The sequence below is a fragment of the Mustela lutreola genome, chromosome 3 (genome assembly GCF_030435805.1).
Source record: "Mustela lutreola isolate mMusLut2 chromosome 3, mMusLut2.pri, whole genome shotgun sequence".
NCBI lineage: Eukaryota > Metazoa > Chordata > Mammalia > Carnivora > Mustelidae > Mustela > Mustela lutreola.
Window position 1 is genome coordinate 16,148,470 of NC_081292.1, and position 21,344 is coordinate 16,169,813.

At 46.9% G+C, this 21,344-nt stretch overlaps 1 long non-coding RNA gene across 1 annotated transcript; it reads left to right on the top strand.

Moving 5' to 3' along the window:
* The first annotated feature begins 912 nt into the window (after positions 1-912).
* LOC131826428 (uncharacterized) lies at positions 913-14,103 on the top strand. The gene is made up of 2 exons (XR_009351592.1): positions 913-1,509; positions 13,757-14,103. It is a non-coding gene; the product is annotated as an uncharacterized LOC131826428 (long non-coding RNA).
* The last annotated feature ends 7,241 nt before the right edge of the window (positions 14,104-21,344 follow it).

Below are 21,344 nucleotides of genomic sequence, written 5' to 3' on the forward strand. Positions count from 1 at the left end.
TGTGATGTGCTCAGTAAGGCGCTAGGCTCATAACAACGTCTAGCTAATTGGTGCTATTATTAGCTGTAATTATGGGACTCTAGTGGCTGAACATGAAGTTAGGAAATAAAAAAGAGAGGCTTATTTTGGCTTCCCCGTAGGTCCCGCCCATCTGCCCCCCTCCTCTCTCTTCTGCCTTGCTTTCCACTTTAAAGGACCCCCGTGATTACAGCGGACCCAGCCAGATCACCAGGATAATCTCCTGATTTTAAAGTCAGCTGGTCTTGGGGTGCCTCTGTGGCGCATTGGGTTAAACATCTGACTCTTGATTTTGACTCAGGTCATGATCTCAGGGTCCTGGGATTGAGCCCTGTGACAGGCTCCGCACTCTGCACGAGAGGCTGCTTGAGATTCTCCCTCTGCCCCTCCCCCCTCCACACACACACACACACACACACACGCACGCACACACTCTCTCTCGAATAAATAAACGGTTAAACTCAGCTGATCTTACTTTCATCTCATTAGCAATCTAAATTCCCTTTGCCATAGAACCTAACATTGTCATAGGTTCTGGGGGTCAGGGACATGGGGGGGCGTTATTTTGTTTGCCACACACACCAGTTGGGTGTACTACTTCAGGCAAGGCACTTAACTCTATATTCCGCAGTTTCCTCATGTGTGTGCCCAACATGCTACAAGGGTTAAATGAGACAAATGCACATCAAGCCCTTAGCACAGTACCTAGTGCATGATAAATGCTCAGTCTGCAGCGTTCGCTTTTCTTTCTCATAAACACACACGATGTAAAACTCTACAGCCCGTATCACATCCTGAAGCACAATGCCCTCACATGCTGCTTGCGGCTACATCCTGGCATTCCTTTGGGGGGGGGCGGGGCTCTACTCCCCAGTGTGGGGCTTGAACTCACAACCTCCAGATCTAGATCTAGATCTAGATCAAAGGCTGTAGGCTCTACCAACTGAGCCAGACAGGAGCTTCTGTTCTGATCTTCCTAACGGAGGGACAGCAAGGGCGGAGAGTCTGCCTTGTGTCTGGGTCACAGCCTCCTTTGCTGGACTCTGGACAGCCCACACACTCTACCCTCGAGGTTTTGGGCACTTGGCAGTGACTGTCCTGGGGAGGAAGTGCTCTCTTGGTGTCCCCAGTGGGGGCACAAATGAGTCACTAAATGTGGGCCTGGCAACAGTTCCTTCTTCTATGAGTGGTGACAGATATTCAAAAGGAAACAGCACTCAGTGCCCAGAGACTTGCCTTAGACACAAAGGAAACTACCGGTGATATTCGCCGTTCTGGGCATTCTCGTGTTGCTGATGTCCTGTGAGCCTCTGGCTCTGGGAAGCTGGCAGGGAGGCCACCTTCAGGAGGCCACTGGGAAAATTGAGGAATGGAGAGTAGATGACTGGACGATGGTGACACAGCCTGCCAGGGCCTGGCATCCTGACCTCCAGCCCCAGAGCCTCTCCACCTCTGCCGGGCCTTCTCTAAGCTGCTGAACAGCGAAGGAGGGTGAGTGGCCTCACTGGGGTTACGTCCCTTCTCCACTTGGCCTCCTCCTCTGCCCTGACCTCCGACCAGGGCGGCTGCCACAGAGCCATTCCCGACCACGTACGCAGGTGCCGTGTCTTCCTTCTTCAGCAGGGTTCTCCTGCCTGTCGCACTTGGCAGTGACTGTCCTGGGGAGGAATTGCTCTCTTGGTGTCCCCAGTGAGGACACCAAGTCTCCTCCGGATGGCAGTCCCTGGTTTGCTTCTGCTCTCTCCTGATTCCTTGGGTCCTGCTGAATTAATGAAAAAAGGAGAGAGAAGTAGGTAATCCTCCATTTCAGCGGTTCCCACCTAGGACAGAATCCTCCCTGCACCCCGAAAACCTGTGAAAGTCGTGGGGGCTTTTGGGGTATTACAGTGGCTAGGGGGAGTCCCTGGTGTTCCATGCGTTGGAGGGGGGCACTGATCATTCTGCAAAGTGCAGGACAGCTCATTCCCCATGTGACAGCAACGAGCTGTCTCATCCCCACTGCTGGTAGCACTCCACTGAGCAAGCCAGCTCTCACTGGACCATCAGCTCTCGTTCGGACTGGGAGAGCTACCTCTACGTGATGATGATGCCTGTGACTTATCTTAAACTCTTCCTCCGGGGACCAAAGGTGTTAAAGGTAAAGAAGAGCTCCCCCCACTCCCCGACCCCATGAAATGGCTGATTCCACAGCTCATTCCTAAGTAGCAAGGTGTAGCAGACAGAGGTCTGGGGTGAAAACAACCGTCAGGAGCTCAGATTCTGAAGCCACGCCTCCTGGGTGACATTGTGGCTCTGCATTTACTAGCTGTGTGAGTGTGGCAGGTTAGTCTCTCTGTGTCTCACCTCTTCCTTTTTGTATATCGGGGGACACTGTAGCTAGCCTGTTTTGTTACGCTCGGAACATAGTTACTAAATGTTAGATCTCATTATTAAAATCACTGTCATCTGTAGGACCTAGGACAGGCTAGTTCTCAGCTCTCTTTGTTTCTTCCCATGCTAACAGGGATCATAATACCTGCTTCCAAGTGTTTTTGTAGGCTCCAATGAGAAAACATGTATAAAGAGCAGGTATAACACAGAAGATGCTCATAACAGCCTCATGTAAATGTTACCCCCATTTTCCAGGTAAGAAAACTGAGTCTTACAGAGGTAAGGTAACTTGGCCAAAAACACACCAGTATCTGGGATTTGAGCCAAGGCTGTCTGCTTCTAGATCCACTGTGCCTAACCACTATAACACTTAGCTGCTCTACCCTAGGAAGCAGCTAGAACAACACTTGGTAGCTTGTGACTATCCCCAGCTGGCAAAGAGACAGCCCTGGCCCTTAGCTGTGCCTTCCACCAGGCAGCCAGCGGCAGGATTCCCAACTCTCTCCCTCAAGGGACAGTGCTGTGTGAGAGATTGGCTGGGAATCCGGAAACCTAGAATCTGGTTCTTGCACTGTTGTTTCCATGGGCAGGTCAGGCAACCATGCAGGGCCTTGGTGTCCTTCGGGAGAAGGAGGTAAGAGTCCAGAGATGTTACAGTGACAGTGGGAGGCTGGAGAAGGGGTGTGCCTTGGTGTCCCACTGTCTCTGTTAGCGGGACTGGGTACAAATAAGAGTGGGCTCCTGAAACATCAGAGAGAAGCAGTGTGATACAGGGGTGCCCTCGTGAGGACCAGGCAGCAGAGGATGAATGTTTGAAAAGGCTAGGGGAGGGTACTACCGTGGATTAAGTGCCTACTGTGTACAAGGAAGTTCACACTTGTGGTCTTACTCTGGCCTCACATCGACTATGACGAAGTGTGTTCTGGACGGCACAGTCAAGGACAGTGGTTATCAGATTAAGGCAATATGGCCAAGACTTGTTAGAGTCAGCTGGACGTGAGCCACGTCCCAACTCGATGCTTAGGAGGAGATGAACGCTCTCCAACTAGATGTCTAACCTCACTGTGCCCCAGTTTCTTCTTTGGTAAAATAAAGCCACATCCCTCAATATTTGCTGAGAGATGATATGTGTAAAGTGCTCACCGCAGCACCTGGCTGACGACCACATTTAGATAAATGGTAGTTATTATGGGCTGTAATGATGGGATTTCAGTGGCTGAACATTAAGGAGACGAGGGAGAGGCTTATTTTCCCTTTCACTTCAGTCCATCCCAAATACCAGTTTAATGCATCATTTTTAAGCCCATGAGTATACCCCAGGCCACAGTGACCTATCCTCACAGTACAGGGATGACATGGTCCTGAAGCAGGTCCCTCTCCCACCTGCTGCAGGAGCCAGGACCAGAGGGGACATATCCCTAACAAATTGGAACTGGGTGAGGGGGAGCGAGGGGGGATTTCCCTGCTCTGGATGGTCAGCTTGTTCGCTGGAAAAGTGTTCTCGAACTTCAGTTGACATCAGAGCCACCTGGAGGGCTGGTTCAAACACAGCCTGCTGGGCCCCATGCTGATTCAGGAGGCCTGCTGGGGCGGAGGCAGAGAATTTGCCAGGGCTTTTGGTCTTCTCACTAAGCTATGTTAACTCTTGAGAGGAGGGAAGTATATTAAATTAACATTGCTGATGTGTTGTGATAGCAGTAAGATACTGATGCTCCTGGCTGGAGGGCCACACTTGCAGAATCACTGAGCTGGACAAACAGGTGGACAGACCTGGATCCTTCCTGTGGGTTTCTCTTTCTGGGAGAAAGTGGTTTGTTTTCTCTGAGTCACCTAATGAGTCTTCACAGGCTGTGCTACCAACTGTCTCTGGCTGAGAGCCGAGACCGAGAACGGGGTCAGGGACAGCCCCCTGAAATAGAGCCCAGTCTGGGGTACAGAGAGCAGGGGATCTGGGGCCCACTTAAGAAGTAGGTCTGTGCCCTCCTTACACCAGTTAGAATGGCCAAAATTAGCAAGACAGGAAACCACGTGTGTTGGAGAGGATGTGGAGAAAGGGGAACCCTCTTACACTGTTGGTGGGAATGCAAGTTGGTGCAGCCACTTTGGAGAACAGTGTGGAGATTCCTCAAGAAATTAAAAATAGAACTTCCCTATGACCCTGCCATTGCACTCCTGGGTATTTACCCCAAAGATACAGATTTTGTGAAAAGAAGGGCCATCTGTACCCCCATGTTTATAGCAGCAATGGCCACGGTCGCCAAACTGTGGAAAGAACCAAGATGCCCTTCAACGGACGAATGGATAAGGAAGATGTGGTCCGTATACACTATGGATTATTATGCCTCCATCAGAAAGGACGAATACCCAACTTTTGTAGCAACATGGATGGGACTGGAAGAGATTATGCGGAGTGAAATCAATCAAGCAGAGAGAGTCAATTATCACATGGTTTCACTTATTTGTGGAGCATAACAAATAGCATGGAGGACAAGGAGTGTTAGAGAGGAGAAGGGAGTTGGGGGAAATTGGAAGGGGAGGTGAACCATAAGAGACTATGGACTCTGAAAAACAATCTGAGGGTTTTGAAGGGGCGGGTGTGGGAGGTTGGGGGAACCAGATGGTGGGTATTAGGGAGGGCACGGATTGCATGGAGCACTGGGTGTGGTGCAAAAACAATGAATTCTGTTATGCTGAAAATTAAAAAAAAAAAAAAAAAAAGAACTGGGTTTGTGCCCGTCCACCGGCCTTGCCTGTAGCACACTCTCCTCCCAGCGCCTGCCGGGCTTTCTTCAGAGCTGGGCTGACTCGCCTCCCAGGGCAGAGCCAGGGTCATGGGCCCTCACTGGCAGCCTGGGGTAATTGGACGCTGAGCTCAAATAGACATTTGGAAGGACAGACCATTTGTTCTTTTCATGGTGGCTGTTGGCAGGTTGGGGTGCCCTGCAGACACTGCTGAGGTCCGGACAGCCTGGTGACGCGGCCGGGTACTGTGCTCCCTTGGGTCTGACACGGCGTGTTGCCTCTGCTTATGGCCTTTGATGGCCCTTGTCACTCAGCGTCAGATGTCAATGTTTTTCTGATGTTCCATCCCTCGGTCACCTCCTGTCCCAGGCTCAACCACCTGACATAGCTTGGCACTTTTGGATATCTTCCCTAGAGATAACTCTGAGTAACTTTCCCCCATCCCCCCTCCCCACGCCATCCTCCTGGTTCATGTGCCAGTCAGCGTGTGAGGACTGTGGTGTTTTTCCATATACCTCTCTGGGGCCGTACTGCCGGTAGGAAGCCATTTCAGCAATAGAGATTCATCTCGTGAGAGAACTACGTGACATCTCAGTAAATGTCAGGCACCGGGGAAGATTCCAGCATGTGCTGCAGGGTTGTCACCCTTCCTTTTTATGGCCGACCCTCCCCTCTGGAGTCCTGGGCACAGCTCTGCCATCAGCCAAAACAGTAGGGCTCTGCATCTGGCAGGATTCTTTCTGCAGAATCACAGATAAGCCGTTCCCCCTTTGCTTCCAGCATTGCAGAGAAATGACAAAAATCCAGGGCCAGAGTTTGCACAGGCTAAATAGAGCTGGCAAAGATCTGAGAACTCAGAGAGCCAAAGGTGGCAAATAAGTTTTACTTGTACCAATGGCTATTGATTATATGATGCTCTGGATTCAAAGCCCAATTTGAGCTCAGGGGAGAATGGTGCCCTGATCTTATAGTCATGTCTGTCTTGGGCATAGGATGAGAGGGTAGCCATTTGTGGGTCATATCATATACTGCTGTTACTGACCCTGCTCAATTCTTTTCATCATTGCAACAGGAAACTCAATCCCAATAGAATGAAAGGAGCTTTCCAGTTGACGTACATAACTTATTATTGGAATATTTAAGACAAGGACACAGATTTTTTTTTAATTTTTTATTTTTTATAAACATATATTTTTATCCCCAGGGGTACAGGTCTGTGAATCACCAGGTTTACACACTTCACAGCACTCACCAAAGCACATACCCTCCCCAATGTCCATAATCCCACCCCCTTCTCCCAAACCCCCTCCCCCCAGCAACCCTCAGTTTGTTTTGTGAGATTAAGAGTCACTTATGGTTTGTCTCCCTCCCAATCCCATCTTGTTTCGTTGATTCTTCTCCTACCCACTTAAGCCCCCATGTTGCATCACCACTTCCTCATATCAGGGAGATCATATGATAGTTGTCTTTCTCTGCTTGACTTATTTCACTAAGCATGATACGCTCTAGTTCCATCCATGTTGTCGCAAATGGCAAGATTTCATTTCTTTTGATGGCTGCATAGTATTCCATTGTGTATATATACCACATCTTCTTGATCCATTCATCTGTTGATGGACATCTAGGTTCTTTCCATAGTTTGGCTATTGTGGACATTGCTGCTATAAACATTCGGGTGCATGTGCCCCTTTGGATCACTATGTTTGTATCTTTAGGGTAAATACCCAATAGTGCAATTGCTGGGTCATAAGGCAGTTCTATTTTCAACATTTTGAGGAACCTCCATGCTGTTTTCCAGAGTGGCTGCACCAGCTTGCATTCCCACCAACAGTGTAGGAGGGTTCCCCTTTCTCTGCATCCTCGCCAGCATCTGTCATTTCCTGACTTGTTTATTTTAGCCATTCTAACTGTTGTGAGGTGATATCTCATTGTGGTTTTGATTTGTATTTCCCTGATGCCGAGTGATATGGAGCACTTTTTCATGAGGACACAGATTTTTTTTTTTAAAGATTTTATTTATTTATTTGACAGACAGAGATCACAAGCAGGCAGAGAAGCAGGCAGAGAGAGAGGAGGAAGAAGGCTCCCCGTTGAGCAGAGAGCCCTACGTGGGGCTCAATCCCAGAACTCTGGGATCGTGACCTGAGCTGAAGGCAGAGGCTTTAACCCACTGAGCCACCCAGGTGCCCCAAAGACCCAGATTTTAACAGGAATTCAATACATTTCCATTCTTATAGGAATAGAGACTTTGGAAATAAGTCAGCCTGAGTTCAAATTCCCAACCCATCATTTATCAGCTTTGTGACCTTAGGCTGTCACTTAACATCTCTGTGCTTCAGTTTCCTCCTTTGTAAATGGATAAGAAGATCCATGTCCTTATTGGGAGAATTAAACGTGACCCTAGTATGTATAGCTCAAAGTCTTAGGCATTAGTGTTTAATTTCTATCCTTTTTCCAACAGAAAATGATACACATTATTAAGATGACATCCTTGTGAGCAGGTGTGCACCATGGCGATGATTTAATTGTGTAATTGTAGATCTGGTGCGTTCCCTTGTGAACTCAGGGTTTGGGGTCAGATTATCTTCACGATTCCTCCAGCTTAAAAATTGCTATGACCATAAATAAATAACTCTAAAGGATTTTTCAGGAGTTTTTTTTATGAGTGGGTACTTGGTAAATGAGCCCTGGAGGATTTTCTGGAGTCAAACCAAGGTCTTGGCAGGTGCCGAAGCTATTTGCAGCATTCTAATGTCTTCTATGTTGTGCGACTCATGGCCTGAAACTGTGGTACGTCACACTCCATTGTACTAATGATTTTCCTTCTCAGCTGCCTGCTGGGGTTATGAGCCTCGCAAGGACAGGAGCTGGTCTGCATTATTGCAGTGTCCCAGCACCCCACACAGGGCGTGGGTACTCAGCCCATGGTGGCTGGCCTCATTTCTATGGGTTGAGGAAATGTGTCCAAGGCTTAGCCATGGCTTAGGGATTTGGAACCTGCAAAGCCCAGAACCTAGTTAGCCTGAAACTCAGGGACTCTGGCCCTATTACTTCCTTCACAATCTCTTGACTTTCCATACATGGAACGGGAAAGCTGCTAAGTGACCGTTCTGTCCTTGAGGCAGGTGCTCAGCAGGCAATCCAAAAAGGCTACTCCTTCTTTGACAGGGAACTGGATGAAGCCACAAGACATTGGTATGAGCAGCTGTACCTCCCCTGAGAGCCATTTCAGGTTAACCAAAGCATTCTGCTCGTAGGAGGAAGGCAGGGAGTGAGGAGATAATCAGGCCCAGATAGCTGGGCTTAAGTGAGAGTTATAAATAGGAACATGGAAACTCACAGAAGAAGCCAAGGAAGGCAAAGGAGAATGGGCAAGTCTCAGCGAGACCATTCTAAGACATAAATAACTAACGAGATAGAAGTCATATTTCTTGGAGACTCCTTGAGGGCCATTATGTAACTGTTTCCTCAGACTAGGATCACAGAGGCACCAAGAGGGATGGAAGAAAGCTTTGGGGTTTACACTGTTCATTCATTTATTCAGGCGACACTACTCCATGCCCCGTGTGCCCCAGACAGTGTTAGAGATAGCGGAAAGAATCCTAAGTAAGACGTTGTCTCTGTTTCCAGATTTCCAGAAATTTAACCAGGGAGAAAGACACATAAAGAGCTTACAGAGGCTGTTGTAATTATCCCTGTGCCCTGGATGCCCTGCTTTGTGTTACATGTGTTCCTCCTGGTGGACATCACTGCTTTTTCCTGACTGAACTTGTCTGCACCTCCTTGGAAAGGCATCTCCTTCTCTTGGGGGGGTGGGGGGCATTGTCCCCAGCGCATTCTAACCCAAATGAGAGCTCTTTGTGTCCACCTCTCTGACCCTAGTGGTCAGGCAAATGTGCCATGATTTGAGTCAGGGCTGTCAGAATTCTTCCCTGGAGCTCCTCTAACTGGACCTGGGGGAATGAGTCGAAGCACCGCTGCTCTCTGGAAGGAGTTTATGATGGGAGCCACAGCTGCAGAGACGGGCTTCCCACCTGAGAAAGATGGGAAGCTAAGCGAATAAAAATGACACACAGGGAGAAGCAAAGACACGACACGCACACATTTGCACACACATATACATACACACGCATGAACACACGCTTACACAGGAAGAGAGGGAGAATGAAAAGGAGAGGTGGGCAGTTGAGGGCATTTGAGTCCCTGGTTTCACCTACTTCTCCAGGGGGTTAGAAGCCCCCGCCAACAGCTGCTCTCTTTCATTGCCATCAGCTCCAGTGCAGTTTCTATCACTTAAAAGAAAGGGACCTGACTAATCGATGTGCTCTCCCAGGAAGACGGGAGAGAGGATTGGCAGTAAGTACCAGAAACGGCAAATAATTTCAATTCTCGAGATAACCTATGAGGGAGACCCATTTTATAGGTAAAAAGAAAGAGTGGTTAAATGACCTGCTCCGGGTCACAGAGCTCGTATGTGACCATATCTAGCAGGTGGTGCTGAGCACTGGGGTATGGAGGCATCAAGGTGAACACTTTCTTCGCGGTCAGGTGGCTCACAGGGTGGAGCATACACTCACAGGTAAGTAATTCATACATTATTGTAACATTTTTGAAAAATAAAGAGGAAGATTGGGGCACCTGGGTGGCTCAGTGGGTTGAGCCTCTGCCTTCGGCTCAGGTCATGATCTCAGGGTACTGGGATCGAGCCCCACATCGGGCTCTCTGTTCAGCAGGGAGCCTGCTTCCCCTCTCTCTCTCTACCTGCCTCTCTGCCTACTTGTGATCTCTGTCTGTCAAATAATAAATAAAATCTTTTAAAAAAATAATAAAGGGGAAGATGTTACGACAATTACTGACTTAAACCGAAGCCTGACGGACGGGAAGGAGCTGTCCACAGAAAGGAGGAAGGACTTGGCTCCCTCTCTCTCCCTGCATACGCTGCATGCGACGTGCACAAACACACACACACACGCACACACACACACGCGCACACACACACGCACACACAATTTCATTTTTAAATTGTGTGAGAGTAAGTTGAAGACATGATGTCCTTTTATCCCTACCTACATATTTCAGTCCATATTTCCTAAAAATAAGAAATGTTTTCTTACAGAGTCACAGTAAGAATGATCAATGCCTGAAAAAGTAAAATTGATACAATTCTATCATCTAAAGTATAACTCTTAGTTGATCTAGCTAGCTAGCTAACTCTCTAATTTTCACCGGCTGTCCCAATAACTTCCTGTACAGAGAAAGCACATCGTGGGTCATGTGTTGCACCCAGTCGTCATGTCTCCTTAGCCTCCTTTAAACTTGAACATTTAGTTCTTACTTTGTCATTCATGACATTGACATTTTTAAAGAGTACGAGCCATTTAGTGTAAAGTCCCTCATGGTTGGATGGGTTTAGCTAATGTTTCCTCAAGCTTAGATTCAGGTTATAACTTCTGGTAGGAATACACAGAAGTACACTGTGTTCTGTTTGGTGAATGATCTCAGGAGGCCCACGATGTCTATTTCTTCCATTACTGGTGACATTAATTTGGTGAAGGTGGTGTCATTTTCTCCACTAAAGAGATACTCTTTTTTCCTTTAGTAATGAATAATTATCTTTTGGGGGAGATTCTTCAAGGCTATGTACATTTCCATCCATTCATCAAAATTTCCCCCACAAGTATCAACATCCCATATCAACAAATGCCTAAATCAATAATTATGATGATAGTAGCCAAACAGTGGTTTTCTTTCTCCATCATTCCTTCTTAGTTGTCTTTCTAGTTTGAAGAGATTCCTCTTCTATGGACCCATAGATTCTTATTTTATTCTATGGTTTAATACATTACTACCACTACTTGTGGTAATGTTCAAACTGTCCCAGACTTGGCCAGCTGTGGCCCCTTCAAGCTGCCTCTGTCATTTTGACTGATTCCCATTGCTCCTCAAAAACTTACTTTCTGGTCCATTGAGATATTGTAGGCTGACAACAGCCACAGCATGATAAGAACATCAGGATATCAGGAGCTTTCTCAAAACTTCTTGTTCCTCAGTCTTTCTCTGTTCCCTCCCTTTTTGCCCTGGAGCTGGATGTTTGGGACACTTGAACAGAATTTGTAAAATGGGGCTCAAGGTATATGACTCCTTGGCCAGAGACCTATTAACCAGCTCTCTGTGTCATCCAAAGGCCCCTCAATCCAGGGTGAGGTCATTGTCAGGACATCAGTGAACATGTCACTCGCACACCACCCTCCCCCTTCTGCCTGGATTTCCAAAGGTCTTGACGGTGTCTCTGCTTCAGACTTCTCTTCTCTGGGATTGTTCTCATGCCCTGGACTTGGGCTGGGTCATGGTTTGAAGAGAACTTAAAGAAATTAATTGACAAATTATTAAAAAGTGAATCTTCCTGTGACAATGAATGTATTCCAAGCAACAGAGTAGGTGGAATGTTTGGACTGTGGAATCCTGATTCCCACATTTCCTAGCTCTTTGTCTTTGGGCAAGATGCTTAGCCTCTCTGAGCCTTGATCTCCTCAACTGCAAAAAAAAGCATAATAAACACTCATCTTGAAAAGACATGATGAATTTAAAAATAGCACCTAGCGGTCTAACAATAGCAGTCTTGTTAATGTTGGTTTCTTCTCTGCCTCCTCCCCCCCGCCCCGCCCATCCTTCCTTCTCCCGTCCTGTCCTTCCCCTCCTCCTCTCCCATCTCACTTTGTTAGCACTGTTGCCTTTTCAGATTACTAAGAGATATTTGCAAAGGAGGATTAAAGTATTTTTCCACATGGGTCTCCAAATGCATTCATTTTTCTAGATTAGAATGTTGGAAGGACTGATTGCCCCACACCTGACAATCCTAGACAGTCTTTCTGAGGAATTTGGGACAGGGAGGGGACAAGGACCACCAAGCATTCTTCCACTGAATTTAAGGATATGAGAGCCCTTTGGGATACATGTTGTGTTTTATAACATCTCTTCTCCTTAAGGCGGACCCTGTTCTCTTGAGACCTGTGGTTCTCCGATGGAGGAGATTTTGCCCCCCCCCCCAGGGCATCTGGCAATGCTTGGTGATATTTTTGGCCATTGTTAATGTAGGGATACTACTGGCATCTAGTCAGTAGAGGTTGGGGATGCAGCTAACCATCCTATAATGTGCAGAACATCTTCCTACAACAAAGAATTACCTGGTCCCAAAGGTCACCAGGGCCACTGTTGAGAAATCTTACTTTAAACTGATTTTTACCCCAATCCCATCCTCTTCCATCAAAATGTGGAGTGGGAGAATAGAGAACCTAATATCAATTTAGCATCTACTATGTGTCAGGATATCATACAGGTCTACTTTACAGATATTATCTCACTTACCCCTTGCAACCAAGTGAGGAGGTAGAATTTACTTACCCTATTTCACTATAACTTACCCAAGATCATCCCATTGCAAGAGGGGAAGATCTGGATTTGACCCCAAGACTTTTGAAGACCTTAAGTCTTAAAAATCCTCTTAAGTTTGGGGATCATACAGTGTGATTGTCTTTGTGCCATGCCCTTAAAGACAATCCCAGGTCTGAGAGATACATTCAGAAGGCAGCATGCCCTGCCTGGATGTCCTTCACTGTTTGGAGTCTCTACTTGCTTGAGGAGAAAACCTCACCTTCATTTTCAATCACTACAGGCAAAGAGTACTTGGGTTTCTCCAGAAGTTTGGGTTTTCTGGTGACATCCATGTTGGGTGCTTTTCCAAGATACCTTCACACTGTCTTACTTGTGAAGAGTGTAAATCAACTCCATAGTACATTGGACTATGTGGCCATGGCAGGGTGGACCTGAGGTGAAATCCTTGGGGCTAGAACATCAAACATACCCCAAATCCCTGGAAGTTCCAGCTCAGGTGGAACTGATGATGCTGTATTGCCTCATAGGGACTGTTCTGCTGTGCTAATGCCATGTCACAACCCTTCAGGAAACTCTGAAGTGTGGAGGACATTGAGCCTTGGGCCTGAGCTTGGTCCAGTCACTCATGGAAAGTTTGGGGTTTAATCCAAAAGAATTTGGCTTTCAGGGAGCCAGGAGTGGTAAGCAGAGACTTGCAAGTCTCTTCTCCAAAGAGAAGCAGATCTAGGAGCCAAGAGGTCAGGTCCAGTGGGTGTGGAACAGCTAAGACATTGGAAGCCATCCTGGCCTGGGAGCCTGAAGGCCCAGGTATTAGCAGAGCTCTTCCAGCTGTGTGATCTGGAGCACACCACTGCTTGGCTTTCTTAACTATGAAATGAGAAGGCTGGACCTTCCAACTCTATCTAATGATTTGCAGTGAGAGAAAGATTCAGGAGGCTTGAAGGTCAGGGAAAGAAGAAGATGGACAGCAAGGAGAAATCCAGCTTCAGGGATCAGAGGATGAGGCCAGTTTCCCCTGGGATCTTTGTGGTAGCCTGAATAATGGACTCCTAAAAGATGTCATGTGCTGGGGCTCCTGAGTGGCTCAGTCAGCTAAGGGTCCAGTTCTTGATATCAGCTCAAGTCATGATCTCAGGCTCTGCACTCAATAGGGAGTCTGCTTGAGGATTCTCTCTCTCCATCTCTCTATGCTCCTCCCCTCACTAACACAAGCTTTCTCTCTCTCCCAAATAAGTAAATAAATGTTGAAGAAGAAGAAGGAGAAGAAGAAGAAGAAGAAGAAGAAGAAGAAGAAGAAGAAGAAGAAGAAGAAGCAGCTGTGTCCTAATTCCTGGGTGGATCTAAAAGCAGTCACATGGGTTCCTATCACCAGGCAGCAGAGGGAAATTCGACTACAGAAGAGGAGAATGCAGTGCGATGACTGTGGAGGAGATTGGGAAGGTGCCAACAAAACCCACAGGTTGTAGCCTCGAAGAGGCAAAGAGCAGATTCTCCTCTGGAATCTCAAGAAAGAACCAACCTTACTGACATCTTGATTTTATCCTTGAAAGACGCATTAAATTTCTGTTGTCTTAAACCACAGAGTTTGTGGTGACTTATAATAGTAGCAGCAGGAATCTAGTAGAATGTTCCAGCTGAACTGGGCAGCCTGGGCTCCAAAACATGGGAAGGTGTGGAGGGAGTCAAGAACTAATGGAAGAATGTGAAGCCCTAACAATAATAAGATTGGAAAACAGTCATGGCAGCCTCCTGGGTTGGCATTTAATCCAAAAAAGGTTGACTTTTTTTTAATTCATTTTTAAAATTTGGACGTTGAGGCTCAAAATGGGAAGGTAACTTCCCTGAGGTCACAGAGTAAGTGACAAAGTAGAGGGTAGACTTCTGGCCAATTGAGCTTTAGCCCTTATGTGACAGAGTAAAGAAGATGCTCTTTTGTTTTGACGTCCAAGGCAAACCTAGCAAGGGTAGGAAGTCTGCCTTCCCTCCTTTCCTGTTTTTTAGGCCCTTTCTCTATTCCAGAGACCACTCTCGACTGCTGTCCAGGGTCTTTCTGGTGGCCCCTGTGTTAAGTCCTCATGTTTATAAAGGTTAGAAACCCTAGCTCAAGCAAAAGAGAAACATTATTGACTTATAATTAGAGTCCGAGGGATGCTCTGGCTTTAGGTATGGCTGGATCCAGGTGTTCTACAATTCCATGTCTCTCTCCCTGTCATCACTCTTATGCTGTTCTCAGTTTTGTTTCATTCTCAGACAAGTTCTCATTCCATGGAGAAAACTTAGACTCTAGCAATTCAGGGTTTAATGGGTCATTGTTGCTCTGAGTGATCTCAGAGAAAGAGGACCCCTTTATCAAATCAAATTGTAGGAGGACCCTCTTTGGTCTTGCATGAGTAGCAAACCTCCCAGCACCGATTGCAGTGGTCTGGAGAGTGCAGTCTTCTGATTAGATGAGCCCAGGCCACCTGTCCAGTCCTTTGGGGATGGCATCAGAATGGGGTGCTGGGTACACGAATTTATTCGAACAGGAAAGGAGGATATAACAAGAAGAGGGATGGGTGGTGGATAAATAATAGCTGTTCATGCACCCACCGGTTTTGTGTTGTTTTGTTTTTGTTTTTGATGACATTCTGTCACCGACTTATTCCTGCCCTGGTTTTCCATCACCAAAGCTTCCAAGTCCAGGGTTTCATTCCAACAGATCTGATCTCTGACAGGTTGCGGGGTCTAGGCCTTATAGCTGATGTTCAATACGTGTGCATTATTGAATAAATGGGTAATGGTTTTCTTTCTTATTCAATCTGAGGGAATTCTTATTTTATCAAGATCATCTGTTACTTCTATAGTCAGTCTTTGTGGACAGGGACCAGGCCTCGCTTATCTTGGTGTTCACCCAGCATAAAGCTTTGTGCTTCTTGCAAAGTGGGTGCTGAGTGAGTGCCCTGTTGAGAACCCGTCTCTGTCTCTTCTGCTGCTGCTCTCATCCCCGCACACTGTGCTCTGTTCACACCGAAGAGAAGGCTCCACCATTCTCAAAACCCTGAGACCCTTAATCTGTGCTAAGATGTATTCCTCCTACCCAAAATGTGCCCTATCTTCTTTAACATACATAAACTCCCTGAAAGAAGGGACCAAGTCTTTCTTGTTTATCCTGTGTATTGATCAGTGTTCTGGCACTCAAATCAGATCAAATGACTTGAGGTAAATTGAATAAAGGGACTATTTGCAAGGCATGGGCAGGATTTAGGGGACCCAGCAAGAAATAGTGCTGTGCCCTGGGCTGGTAATAATGGGAAGCCTTTCTACCCAATTGAGCCTGAAAGGACAAGCAAAGTTTCTGGAACTCAAAAAGATAGCCAGTGGCGGGGGCCACCTGGCAGGAGCCATGCCTTTGGTGAAGGGATGAAATCAATCAGAGGCAACCCTATAGGGACATTGCAAGCGTTGATGTTTGTGTACCCCCCAAAACTCACATATTAAAATTCTGACTCCTAATGGGGGGGGTGTCAGGAGGTGGGCCTTGGGGAGGTGATTAGGCATAGATGAGGTCAGAGGGTGCGGCCTCACGATGGGGTTCGTGTCCTCATAAGAGTCAGGAGAGAGCTCCCTTCCATTCTTTATTTCCACCGTGTGAGGACAATGAGAGGTGGCAGCTTGCAACCAGGAGGGGGCCCTCACCAGAAGCCGATCTTGGTAGCACCCTGCTCTCAGACTTCCAGCCTCCAGAGTTGCAAGAAATACGTTTCTACCATTCATAAGCCCTCCAGTCTATGGCACTTTGTTACAGAAGCCAGAACTGATGAAAACAGCCATGCTCTAGCAGATAAATACCTGACTCGTTCTTCTTCCACCGGCTAATCTCCTATTGGTGCTTCTCACTGGCCAAACCCAACCAGATGCCAGAGGGCAAAGCGGCCTGGTGATTCGGTCCATGTGGGTTTGCCCCCTGGGGCACAAAGCAGGTGGGAGGAGGTGGCCAGGGCATCTGCAGGAGAAAATGCAGGAGGAAATTATCCAGTACACTCTCTTGTCTTTAGCACTTGACACAGTGTGGCCAGTGAATTGATTAATTCATTAATTTGCCCGATTCATTTCTGAGCTGAAACACCACCTCCTCTTAGAAGCCTTCCCTGATGTCCCCAGCAGGAGCTTTCCTCTCTTTCCTCATTCGGTTTTTTGTTTGTTTGTTTTTTGTTTTTGTTTTTGTTTTTGTTTGTTTGTTTGTTTAGCACTTTCTGCAAGTTATCGCAAATCCTTTCTCACAAGTCTGTCTCCTCCCTGAGGCCCCACTTGAGCTCTGTTAAAACAAGACTGGCTGTTATCAATTTTATGTATTATAATTCCCAGCTTACAGGTGGGAGAGCTAAGACACAGAGTGGCTAAACAGGTTGTCCAAGGTCACACAGCCACTAGTGGTAGAGCCAGAATAGAGCCAATCAGCTCTGAGTGAACAGCTGCACCATCTGCCTACCTCCATATGTGCATGTACTTAAAGAATATTTCTAGAACTGGAGGGAAAGAGCAGTGGAGGGAAAGAGAAACCATGCGAGCCTGTTCAAAACTGAAAGTCCCAGGGAAGGAAGAGTGAAGATGACCACACTGCATGGTCAGAAAGACCTGACTGCAAGAATGTTTTAAATTCTCATTTTTCTAAGCATCTTCACCTTGAGCAAGATAATATAGGTGAATCAATACTAATTAGTTCCCTTTCCTCAGACCAGCTTCAAGAAGTAAGTAAACTACCTGGAAGAAGGCTTGTATTTCCAACGTTACAGCCTTGAGGTAAGGAGACCGATAAGGGTCAGGCACTGATTTTGATGGACAGGAGGGGTGGGAGGAAGAACAGCCCAAGACCTTGCTACCCAAATTCTGGTCCTTAGACCAGAAGTGTAGGTATGACTGGGGAGTTTGTCAGCAATGCAGAATCTCAGGCTTTACCCCAAAGCCTGGTGAATCCAAATCCACATTTTAACAAGTTTCCCAGAAAATTCAAATGCACTTTAAAGTTTGAGAAGTATTGTCATAATACTGGCACCTGGGTCCTAATCCTGCAAATTTAAAGTAATTGGTTTGAAGAGTGGCCTGACATTAGGACTTTTCAAAGCTCTGCAAATACTTCTAAAGAGACAAGCCCAGGAGAAGAGGCAGAGCGTACTCTTGGTATAATAGTCATTCTGACATACTGTCACTGTGCTGAGAACTTCAGACACCCAGGGTGCTCTGGTTTTAATCAGAGACACTCAGCATAGTCCTGCACTAGTCCAGCAGGAGCACCAAAGTGCCTTCTGCCACTTGCCACCGCCATTTTGTAGAACACCTGGACCACAAAGACAGCTGCCCTGAAGCACAGACAGAGGTTTGGAGGGAAGGAGTGTTGGGACTTCTGCTTCTGTTAGTGTCCACTACATGCAGTCAGTAGGTCCAGTTTCTAATGTTTAGAAGTTTCCTGTCAAGGTCTTGAGTAGGTTGACCCAGGGGTTATGTCAGGCAGGATTTAGGTAAGTTTTAGGCTCAGAGCTTATGAAACTACAAATCCTTCCAGAAGAGGTCAGAAGAAGAGCTACTTTCTGTTGACCAGATAAGGGATACATTTTCTCTTCTCTTTCTGTGGTAGGTTTAATTATCAATCAAACAAGGAAACACTGGACCCAGGAGAGAGAGATGGAACTCACTGAGGGGACTTAGAAGGTGTATAAGACTAAACAGCAAAGGATCAGGTGCCAACCAAATATTTGCTTCTGGAAACATTTGAGAACGGTCAACCCAAATGTTGACTCAGGGCTGACCATTGTTCTAAGGGGTTTGCAAGAATTAATCCTCACAATAGCTCTCTCATGTAGGAACTGCTATCATACTCACCTTATAGAGGGGATCGCTGAGGCTCAGAAGAGCTCGGGCTGCTCAGCTGGTGAAGGCTGGAGCTGGCCTTCCAACCCATGCCTCCCACTGACTCCCAAGCTCGCTGCCATTGAGAAATAGCACACAGGACTTTAAGAAGCGATCATTTTCATTCTGGAAAAATGGAGTGATGGTTTTTCAAAGAGGCCAAGCAGAAAGACACGCATTGAATAAGAAAGAACATGGAAGGTACTCTTCAGTTCAGGGTGCATTTGGAAGAGAACCAGCTGCCACTTGATTTAGATAAGTCTTCATATGGGGACAAGGAGATGTCCTTGTGGCCATCCGTTTAGCACAATTTCATTTTAACAGGCCCAGTTCCCAAGAACAAATGCTCCACTGCTTTTCTACATTAGCATGTAACTGCTATTAATGTCAAAGGGGCATTCAGTGACGATGAAGTAGCAACACTTTGACATGCTTGCATGTTGCATGCAAATTTTGCAAGTTTATTCAACGAGTGTTCATGTGGATGGGTGCCTTTGTCACACCCTTCATTTATAGACACTATCTCACTCATCCCTAAGGAGTGAGCAGAGATCCCACTGTAGAGCAAAGAACACAAGTTTCAATGAAGACCTGAATTAGGTCTCAGACTTCTGATTTCAGAGACTGCCCTCTTGACTGGATCTCAACTTTAGAGTCCAAGGTTCTCTCAAACTTCGGTGGACATTGGATACATTTAAGGAGTTGGTTAAAAGGCAGATTCCTGGGTCCTTCCTCCCAGAGATTCTGATTCTGGAAGCAGCCTAGAATTGGGCCCCAGAATTTGCCTGTTCAATGGTAAGGCCCAAGGGACTCTAATTCCAGTGGTTCACTAAGTGAGGACCACGGTTAGTGATTACTGCACCAGCACTTCCCCAGGCCCAGTCCCTGCCTTGAGAAATCCACAGCCCAACTGGAGGAAGCAGACACACAACTGATTACTAGCACACAGCACTGTGATTGCTGAGAGAGATATGTCATAGGGGGTGCAGGCATCAGTGGTCCAGGGAGAGAGAAACAGCAGAGATTATGTGGCTCAGTTGGGGGTGCTGTACTGGAACCAGCAGAAGAAAAGGCCTTCCCAGCACTGGGTGGACAGCATACACTCCCTTTCTGAATGCAGGCTTCTTGCCCTTGCCCCTAGCCCTGCCCCCACTCAAACACCCCACCCACCCACCCACCCACACCCTACTCAGTGGTTAAGTCCCATTGGCTGGACCTTGCACAGGTCTCTGAAATCCATCCATTCTTCTTCCCATGCTGGTCTGCTGTTACACTAATGCAGTCCACCACCTCCTACATAGTGCATGTACATTAGCTCTCTCAAGCACCCACCCTTCTTCCTTCTGGCCCCTTGTCTACCTAGTATCCAGAGACATCTTTTGAAAATGTGAATCAAGTCACATCACCCCACTCCCATTTTAAGCAGGGCTTCTCTACACACTCGAGCCCCCAGGTTTTAAATATCTTGGTCTGCAGGGCCCTTCACAAACTGGGCTGATTATTTGGCATCTGTGTAGCTTACTTTCCTCTCTCACCAGCACACTATGAGTCCCAAGTAAGTCCTGACACCTGTACTTTCTCCCTGGCCTTTTGCATATACTGTTGTAGACTGTTCCTTCTGTTGGGAATGCCCTTTCCTCTTTCCGTCTGGGTAACACACATCCTTCAGGGCTCTGCCTGGATGTCAGCTCCTCCGGAAGTGAGTTGGGTGTCCATCCTATCTCCCACAGTCCCTGCATGTTTCTTCTTGCACTCAGGACTCAGGACCCTGCATTTTAACAGCTCACTGCTCTCTGTTTCCCACGGGACTATAAACCCCATGAGGATGAGGGTCCTACGGATCATGACCTCCCTGTGTGCCAATCCTCACCCCAAGCTGTGCTCAGTCTGTGCTTGTTTCATGCTGTTTGGGGGAACAAGGTACAGGTGGGTTCAGAAGAGGGACAATACCAGAGCTACCCTCACTGCTTCGGAACAGTGTGACCGCTGCTTACATACCACGAGCTTCACGTTCCACAGGTGTAGAGTGGGGCTAGTATTTCCTACTCCAGTGACTGGTGTGAGAACTAAGGACAAAAATAAACCTAAAGCATCCAGGACAGCATCTGGAGGGGAAAATGGAAAATGAACGGTGACTGATGACACGAGGGCAGAGTCCAGCCTTGGAGAAGAAGTTGGATAGTCAGGCAGTTCATGCAGTCATTTCTTCATTCAACTTGTAGCACCTGCCATGAGTCAGACACCATTCCCGGCACTGGGAATACAAAGAGGATGAAGTCCTCCAGTGCTTCGTGGTCAAATATTGGATAAAACAAGGCAGGTTTTGGAGGCACCAACAATGCAGGCTGAATCAGGAACTTCTCATGGTGTAACCCCGGGTACCAGGAGGGGCCTCTGAATCCCCAACTTGTGGCAGGCAGACCAGGAGGGGCCTCCAAATTCCCAGCTGCAGCAGGCAAGTGAATTCTAGTCCCCACCAAAAGATTGCACTCCTCCCACCTCATTCCTTCTCATTAGTTTGGTTCAAAGAGAAAGAAAGGAAGGAAGGAAGGAAGACGGATGTGAGTCTGTAGCTGCCATCTTGGAGTCTAGTCCATTAACAAGAAGGAGGAAGAGGAAGAAAATGTAGGAGGGTGGGGGAGAAGAAGAGGAAGAAGAAAAAGAAAACAAAGGAGAAGAAGATACCTTCCACAGAATGAACTAAGTCTTAACCATTTACCAGACATTATGTCAAACATAAGGCATGGATTATCTTACTCAACTTTTTTTTTTTTTTTTAAAGATTTATTCCCTTTTGGGTGTAGGTATGGGGGATGGTACAGAGCACAGAGATTTGAAATGAGACTTCGCATTTTTTTTTTTTTTAAGTAAACTCTACCCCCATTGTGGGTCTTGGATACATGATTCCAAAATCAAGTGGCGTGCTCTTTAACTGAGCC